This window comes from Acomys minous (assembly GCF_964271855.1).
Source record: "Acomys minous genome assembly, chromosome: 4".
In the NCBI taxonomy this organism is placed as follows: domain Eukaryota; kingdom Metazoa; phylum Chordata; class Mammalia; order Rodentia; family Muridae; genus Acomys; species Acomys minous.
In genome coordinates, this window is record NC_140486.1 from 47,216,312 (window position 1) to 47,225,651 (window position 9,340).

At 50.2% G+C, this 9,340-nt stretch overlaps 1 long non-coding RNA gene across 1 annotated transcript in view; it reads right to left on the minus strand.

Moving 5' to 3' along the window:
- LOC311596671 overlaps positions 1-9,179 on the minus strand; it is a 164,069-nt gene extending 154,890 nt beyond the window's left edge. Inside the window, exon 1 of the long non-coding RNA XR_014778920.1 lies at positions 9,078-9,179. This is a non-coding gene — a long non-coding RNA (uncharacterized lncRNA). The remainder of the gene's footprint in view (positions 1-9,077) is intronic.
- Positions 9,180-9,340: the final 161 nt, after the last annotated feature.

The following is a 9,340-nucleotide window of genomic DNA, read 5'->3' on the forward strand; positions in this document are numbered from 1 at the left end:
CCCCATCTCACCTCCACCCCCAGTTGAGTCTCTGTGTCTAGTTTTACTGCCTAAAGAGCGTGTGTCACGCTGAACAAATCTTGTTCATGGCCAACAACTGCGTCCTCTAACTGGAGTGTGCACAGCACCAGAACAAAGGCAGGGTTGTCCCATCCTTTTTTTTTCCCCCTGGAGACAGGGTTTCTCTTGCAGTCCCAGCTGTCCAGGACTGGCTTTGTAGAACAGGCTGACCTCAAACTCACAGAGATCTGCTTGCCTCTGCCTCCCTGAGTTGCTGGAATTACAGGTATATACAACCATATCCAGTGGCTGTCCCGTTCTTTTTTTTTTTTTTAAGTTTTATTTATTTATTATGTATACAGTACTCTGCCTACATGAATGACAGAAGAGGGTATTAGATCTCATAATAGATGGTTGTGAGCCACCATGTGGGTGCTGGGAATTGAACTCAAGACCTCTGGAAGACCAGTCAGTGCCTTTAACCTGAGTCACCTCTCCAGCCTGGCTGTCCCTCCTGCCTCTACCTCCCCACCAATAGGATAACAGGCATGTGCTGCCACACCAAGTCTTCTCATGCTTGTTCCTTGTATGGGACCTCACTCAGAATTCTCATCCCCAGAATAGAGTCCTCAGGCACCTCACAGCATTGCTAAAACATCTGCATAGGTGACAAGCCTGCCAGGTTAAGAATTATCGCACTGAGGTGTAGCATTACTGACTAATTTGCCAGTACCGAGTAGGGTATAGAGAGCCGTCGAATCCAAGCCTTACCCTTGCTGGCTCCCAGAAGTCAGCTCTTCTTCCTTTTTGTTTATTTGCTATGCTGCGGGTTGAACCCAGCCTTGCAGTGCTAAGCTAGCAGGCCTTAGTTTTGGGGGACAGGGTCTCCCTATGGGTTGCACATGCTATCCTAGACTTCCCCATTCTGCCTGTCAGCCAACATTTATGCTCCTAATCCCAATACACACTGGGATTCACTCCCTGACTGTCAGGGCCCCCCCTTGTACTCCCCCCACATTCTTTGTTAGCTTATTAGCTGTATCTTTTCACTAGGCCTGCACTCAGCAGGCTGCCCTCCCCTCCTTACCCCAGAAAAAAATAAAAATAAAAAAGCTGTGGAGTTACCCAGTGGGGCAGCTTTTTATGTCAGGGTTCAAATTCAGGTCTTCATGGTCTCTCAGTAAGTGCTCTTAACCTGAGCTATCCCTCCAGATCCTTAGTCCTTGTCGTGGTTTGAGATGCAGGTCTATGTAGTCCATGCTGGCTCAAACTTGGTATACAGACAAGACTGGCTTTGAACTCTTGGCCCTCCGGCTTCTACCTCCCAACTGCTAGGATGACAGACCAAGCCTTCTCATGTTCTCATGTTCACTCTTTGCACGGGACCTCATTAAAGTGTCAGGCAGGTAAATAACACTGAAAGTGTTGCACAGTCCCCCTTTGGAAAGCTGAGTCTGCACTCAACATACAACTGCAGATACATAAACATGTTCAAGGTGGCGGGTGGGGGGGGTGCGGGGGGGGGCCCAGGGTGTCACCCAGGGCTTTTTATACATGAGAATCATGTGCCATTTCCCAGTCCAGATGTGTATGAGTGATTTGCCTGTTGTGTATGCATGGCTGGTACCCACAGAGGTCAGAAGGCTGCCCTGGAACCCCTCAACTGGAGTTACTATAGATGGTTGGAAGTCACCACGTGGGTGCTGAGAATTAAACCCAGCTTTTCCAGAAGAACAGCAAAGGCTCTTAACCACTGAGCCATCTCTCCAGCCCTTCTTCTATTCTCTTTTCTTTCTGTCTTTTTTTTTTTTTTTTTAAACCAATGCCTGGGCCACTTAGAGGGCTGAAGTAAGGGGCTTTGCTCAGTTTTGGTCTGAAACAGCAATCATGTTGCCAAGGCTGGCCTCGAACTGGCTGTGGAGCTGCACGCACCAGGCCATCTGGTTTTCCTGTGTGATTCTGGATCAAACCCAGGGTTTCCTGTGTGCTGGCCAAGCACTCTCTCTACCCACTGAGCCACTTCTCCAGCCTGCGGAAAGCTGTTTCTTAATTGGAACAGGTTACAGAGCTATGTTCATTTAGTGAAAATTCCCAGGGCTGTACACTTCTGGTATGCCCTAGTGTAAATGTGCTTATGTTGAGCCACATGAAATTGGCATTTTTATACATGAAAAGTGGGTGGATACTGGCAGTCACATATGGTCCAACTTACACTTTATACTTCAATAAAAAGATTACATATGAAAAGGGGAAAAAAAAAAATCCTGCCCAGTTGAACTGCTTTCAATAAGGTTCTGTAAAAACTGATTTTGAGTAAATCCGGTTTGGTTTCTCTGGGGATCCTTGGCAGGTAGCCAACAGACTAAGGGTCAGTATAAATCTTCCTTGGGACCCAAGAGGATGACGCTACTCAAGCCCTAAAACGGGGCCCAAGCCCACTGCATCCTGAATGTATAACTTGCACCCAAGCTGGGTGTCCAAGGGTCCAGGACATGGGAGTGTGACTGCTTGGGGTCACTACACTTAAACTCCTTGTTTGGCACTGTGAGGCTCCTGGTCTCCAGAATGTTCCCCGGCCTTGAGAAAAGGCCATCCCATTCCACTACATCTGTGGCTTCTTTTTCTCCCCTCCAGAGTTTAACCCCTTGTGCAGTCATCACCTGGATGGCCGACTCTGCTTGTCTCACTAGACTAAGCCAGATGGTAGCAGGTCCCCTACCTGCTCAGGATCTGGCATGGAGCATGGCTAACTGATGTGGCATGAATAGAAGCCAGGTAGAAAGAGGGTGCAAAGCACCACTGACCACTCAAAAGGAAGCCAGCCCTCATTTCTCCCACAGAAAGTGAAAGGTGAGTCTAGGCCTGCTGAGAGTTGCTGACCCCGGGCTTCAGACAGTCCAGTCCTTCCTGAAGCCCTGACTTCTCCCAAGGGTCCCATTCAACTGTAGGAGGAGGCTGTAGGAAGGGGATGCTGAGGAAGCAGCCTGTGGGGTGGGGATCATCAAGCACACTGAAGGCATTACAATGGAGTTGCTGTGAACAGCTCACTTAAGACACTGCTCAAGCCTTTAATCCCAGCACTCAGGCAGGAAGAGGCAGGCAGGGGTCTCTGTGAGGCCAGCCTGGTCTACAAAGCGAGTTCCAGAACAGCCAGGTATACACAGATAAACCCTGTTTTAAACACCACCCGAAAAGGATACTTCTTAGCCAGGTGCACATCTTTAATCTCAGCACTCAGGAGGCAGAGGCAAGTGGATGTTTGAGCTCGAGACCAGCCTGGTCTACACAGTGAGTTCCAGGACAGCCTGGGTGACACAGAGAAAGCCTGTCTTGTTTGTTTCTTTTTGTTTTTGTTTTTCGAGACAAGGTCTCTCTGTGTTAACCTTGGCTGTCCTGGACTTCCTTTGTAGACCAGGCAGGCCTTGAACTCACAGCGATCCACCTGCCTCTGCCTCCTGAGTGCTCAGATCAAAGGCGTGTGCCACCACACCGGGCCTGAAAGCCTGTCTTGAAAAGAAAAAAGAAAAAAAAAGAAAGAAAACAAAGAAAGAAAAGGTCTTAGGGCTTGAGAGACGGTGCAGCAGCTAAGAGTGGATACTGCTCTTCCTGAAGACTTGGATTTAGTTCCCCACACCCTCACATCAGGCAGCTCACAACCACGTCCAACTCCGACCCCAGGGTATTCAATAGCATCTGGCTCCTCCAGTACCGGCACATGGTACACATACACTCAAACAGGGGTGGGGGGTGGAGTGTTTAAGACAGGGTTTCTCCGTGTAGCCCTGGGTGTCCTGGACCCACTTTGTAGACCAGGCTGGCTTTGAACTCACAGAGATCTACCTGTTTCTGCCTCCTGAGTGCTGGGATTAAAGGCGTGCGCGACCACACCTGGCTAAATAAACCATCTTTTGTTTTAAACTCTTAGAGAAAGGGCCAGAAAGGGGACACTAATGAACTATACTGTCATAACCAAGTTCAGTATCTTCAAGCTTTCCCTGATAAAATAACAAGGATACCACAGAGAAGCCGTATAGCTGGCTCCAAGCCAATAAAAACCAGCAGGCCATTTAGCATTCACGTGGCACTACACGTGGCAGAAGAGACTAACATTTAGGCCTGGCAACACATACTAGACTACCCATACCAAGCAGATTGGGGCAGGAAAAGTTCCAGTCTGAGAACAGCCAAGGCTGCTTAAGAAGATCTTTTTCAAATACTGCCACCATCAAAAGAATGTGGGGCTAGGAGTGTAGAGAGCTTGCCTACTGGGTTACATCAGGGAGGGGACATTTGACGTCACTCACACAGGTCTCAACTCCAATGTGACCTACCACTGTCCAAGCAGGCTAGTAACTCAGCCCACCAGGCTCAGCACCCTAAGATTTGGAATTACAGATAATATGCCGCCTGGCCTAATGCCACACTGTAAGGACTCTACTGTGTATCCCAGCCTAGCCTGCATACTGGAGCTCTGGGCAACAGGGAGACTTTCCCAGAACCCCAAGCTGTGCCCCCCTCATCTGTATTCTGCACTTTGTACGCACTGCTGATATTAATGGTAATGACTCTTTGATCAGTGACTTGTTCAATGTCTCTTTCCCTCACTTAACTATTCCGGCATGTCTATTTCTTCGGCACAGGGGGCTGGAGAAATGTCCACCTAGCACAAAACTGTTAGTCATGGAAATTATGGTGTATTGCTTCCCTGTTCCTCTCTGTGGCTTCACCACCAGGCATCAAGCACCATAAAGTAGAATACCATCCGCTCTATCCTGTGACCTTAGCACCTGCTCCTGTGCTGGACCTAATAATCTGTTTTATTTTGGTTTTCTCACACACGCGCGCGCGCGCACACACACACACACACACACACACACACGCTTTTCAAGAAATAAAGCTGAAGCCAGGCAATGGGGGACCATGCTTTTCATCTCTGCACTCGAGAGGCAGAGGGAGATGGTTCTCTTGAGTTCAAGTCCAGCCTGGTCTACAGAAGTGAGTTCCAGGACAGCCAGGGTAGAGAAACCGTGTCTCAAAAACAGCTAAGTAAATGGAATAGATGACTTAATAAATATGGCTGAGCCTGGTGACGCTTGGAGATGGGTTGAGCCAGGAGGATGCAGACCTAGAGCCTGACCTGAACTACATGATAAAAGGCTCCCAAGACAAAAGCCGAAGTAATAAGAACGAAAGCCCAAGGGTGAGCCACGCGCTGAGCACAGGACCAGCAAACCTATCTCCTAGATCCTTGATAAAAGGGCAAAGCCCAGAATGGAAGCCACTCCACTGCCTTGTCCATCTGGAGGGGACGAACTGTGTTTGAACTGGCACCGAGTAGAAAGACTGCCATCAGCAGAGGCAGACTCAATGGCTGTTAGAAAAAAAAATCAAAAGTCCACGGGAGAGCACTGGGCAGGTTGGAAGGCACGTGCATAGGCTACCAGCTGCCCCAATGCAATAGATCCTCCGCCTTCTGAGGAACCAAGGTTTCGATACCCCCACCGTCTTCCATTCTGTCTTCTTGCTCCCTCAAGCAAGAGTAAAATCTGGGGTGTTACACTTATTTAAAACTCGCTCATCAAGTTGTGGCAGGCGGCTTTCTGTTCACGTTGCCCACACGTGCCAGTGTGGTGGACCCTACACCCAAGACGCCACTGTTTCACACATGCTTTAGTGATCCTTGGTCGCACTTTTCAGCCCTCAGATGTGACGCGAAGCCTCAGGTTCCTTTCTGAGACACTTCCCAATAACCAAATTGGAATCTGCCATGCACCCCCCCCCCACAACCCCCCGACACTAATGGGCTAGGGAGGTAGCTCAGCTGGGTGAAGTACTTGCTTTGTTTGCTGGTTAGTTTTATGTCAACTTGGGACAGGCTAGAGTCATTGGAGAGGAAGGAACCTCAATAGAGAAAAGGCCTTTATAAGATCAGTCTGTACGGTACTTTCTTAACTAATTTTAAAAACTGATTGAAAGCTGGGTGTGGTGGCGCACACCTGTGATGCCAGCACTCTGGAGGCAGAAGGAGGTGGATCGCTGTGAATTCAGGGCCAGCCTGGTCTACATAGTGAGACCAGGACAGCCAAGGCTACACAGAGAAACCCTGTCTTGAAAAAACAAAAACAAAAACAAAAACAAAAACAAAAAAACAAACCAAAACTGATTGATAGAGGAAAGGCCCAGCTCCTATTGTGGGTGGTGCCACACCTGGGCATCTAGCCTGCCTTCTACAGGAAAGCAGACTAAGCAAGCCATGAAGAGTAAGCAAGCAAGCAGCACACCTCCATGGCCTCTGCACCAGCAGCCCCTGCCTTCAGGCTCCTGCCCTGGCTTCCCTCAGTAGACTGTCACATGTAAGCCAAATAAACCCTTGCCTCCCTAAGTTGCTTGTGTCATGGTGTTTTACCACAACTGTAACCCTAACTAAGACACTCCATAAGCACGAGGGCTAGCAGGCCTTGGTGGCGCACACCTTTAATCCCAGCCGTTGGGAGGCAGAGACAGGCAGATCTCTGAGTTTGAGCCCAGTCTGGTCTACATAGTGAGTTCCAGAACAACCGAGGTTACATAGAGAAACCTTGTCTCGAAAACAGTAACAAACGAAGACTGAAGACCGGATACCCAGAAGCCCCAGACCTCTCCCCACCCACCCTGGTTGTACCAGTGATGGGAGATATAAACAGAAGCATCCCTGAGGTCGGCTATCATTTTAGCTAGTGAGTTCCAGATTCATTTCAGTGAGAGATCCTGGAGAGCTGGCTCAGTGGTGAAGAGCACCTGTTACCCTTGCAGAGGACCCAGGTCTGAGTCCCATCGCTCACATGACCATTCACAATCATCTGTAACTCCACTCCCAGGAATCTAGCACCTTACTCTGACCTCTAAAGGCAACAGGCATGGCCCATGGTTTGCACACATACATACATGCAGGCAAAACACCCACACATAAAAGTAAATAAATCTAATTCTTTTAAGGCTCAGCTTCTGTTTTGCACACACATGTGCACACACATATAGCCCCTCCCCCCCTGCATATATACACATGCCCACAAACATGCTCTCCTCCTTCACTTGCCTCAATCCCAATGCCCACAGACAGCTGACTTCCGAACACTTGCCGGAGCTCAAACTGCACTCACTCTGTCTCCTCAAAGACTGAGCTTCACAAGGGCGAGGAGGAGTGCCTGTGCCCCACCATGAGCCCCCAATCGCTGTAGACAGCAGCAGCAGCAGCATATGACAAGCAAACGAATTCCTCAAAACTGCTACCTGCCAGTTTCTCTCAGGCGTTCTGATGGGGCTTGGAACTTCTCTCTCTCCCTCAAGACAGGATCACAAAGTGGTAAACCCGGCTTTTGGCTAATTCTTTTAATGAAGGGGAACAGGACACCATTCCTTCCTTTTCCCTCACAGTTTAAAAAAATGAGTTACTTATTCTCATCTTTGTAACCCAGCAAGGGCCATGGGTGAACACGAGCTGGAAAAAGTGTCATTGTTCAACTTCTTAAATGACAAGAGACAGGGTTCTGGGACCCTGATGGCGGAGAGGCCATTACACGCAAAGTAGAGAGAAGTGAATCGCAAACCCTAAAATTCAGCACAATTTACTAGCCCTTTTGTTCACCAGATGCAGGACTTTTGGCCTCAATTTCCAGATCTGACTAATGGGAATAGTGAAAACTGTCCAGGGAAGTACTTACGTTCCCCAGCCCCCTCCTCCCCCCTTGGCTTTGGATGGAGGTTCTGTCTTGGGAAGGAAGCTGGGGCTCCGTGGCAGAGTTTGTTCTGGTCCCAGGAACCGAGTAAGTAATCACTGAGACGTGAATGACAGTGTTGTTGTGAAGGCATTTTATGCTAGTACGCAGTGACCTTGGGTTCTGGTCTCAAAAGCTTGTGATGGAGCCCGAGCCCCAGCCCCAGCCCCAAGCCAGACCTCACCGGTGGGCTGAATCTTTCAGTTGGTTCCTCTGATAACAGCCATGCGCAATCCTATGATGGCGTAGGAGGAAAAAGAAGCCTCATAACCCATGAAGGCCAAACACCAGCAAGATGCACTTCGCCGGGGATCCAGACTTAGAACCGGCTCTCAAACAGCATCAAAGCCACCCCTACCCTGAGTCCTAGGAGACTATAGGCTTCCAGGTTACTGGGCTGGGCTGGGTCTGATGCTGGAGCGCCCAAACGACAGGAGTAAGGCCTAATGGAGGGGCTTTTCTTTTCACTGGTTTAGGCTGCCACCTCCACCCACCCACCCACCCCCAACAAAAGAAAGGCTCTCAGGCCATATCCATTCCCTCTGTAGCTCAAGAGCCCTGTTATTTAATACGGTGGCCACCCCGGCAGCATCCTGCCCCACCCATCCACCTGGCCAGTTCACCGCTTCTCCCTCTTCCTTTAGGAGAGCGAGGAGGGGGAGCATGAGGGAAAACTGCTTTCTACAACAAAGGGCAGGGGCCACAAGATGACAAAGGCCAGCGTCTTCTGAGGAGTGGAAGACTAGGACGCGAGTAGTGAAGGGAGAAACCTAGCCAGGGCAGCAGAGGGCGGGCGGAAGCCCCGGCCACTGCGGACATTACACTGGGGCGGGGGAGAGGCGGGGCGCTGAGAGGTGAGGGCCAGGCCTCTGGCTGAGTGGACAGAATCGCCCCGGGGGGTACTGGAGCCGGAAGAAGCCTCGGCCCAGATACTGTCCACACCCAAGAAATGGGGGTTGGGGGATGGGGGAGTGGTCTGCACTTAGAAAGAGAGCCAGATTCATTCAGCAACCCCCACCCTGCCCTTCTTTGAAAGAGACAAAGGGCATTTTCTTAATTTTTGGCAAAGGCGGCTGGAAGGTCCCTGCCCCCGACGTCCCCAGGCGCCACTGATCTTGAAAAGGAGAAGGTCCCCAGTAGGGGTCCTCTCGCTTCTCTCACCCCCCCCCCCAATCGCCTGCGGCGACAAGAGACACGCAGAACAAGGTGTGTCCTCCCCCACCCTGCTCTGAGTCCAGGATTCGGAGGCCGCAGCGCCCCCCACCCTCTAGTCACACTGACGGTTCCTGCCCAAGCCCGCAGTGGCGTGAAGGTGGCCTTTACCTCCTCTCGCAGGCTGGGAGGAGGGTATAACCCACGCAGCTGAGCCAGCTGCAGTCGCCGCCGCCCTCCATTCATTAAAAAAAAAAAAAAAAAAAAAAAAAAAAAAAAAAAAAAGAACAACAACCTCCACCCCTCTTTGTAAAAGAACGACGGCCCCTACTGGAGCAGCAGTCGGCCCCAGCAATCACGGGTTAAGCTCTTTTCCGGCCCCCCATTCATAAAAAAAAAAAAAGAAAAAAGAAAAAAAGCGCGGCGCATGCGCG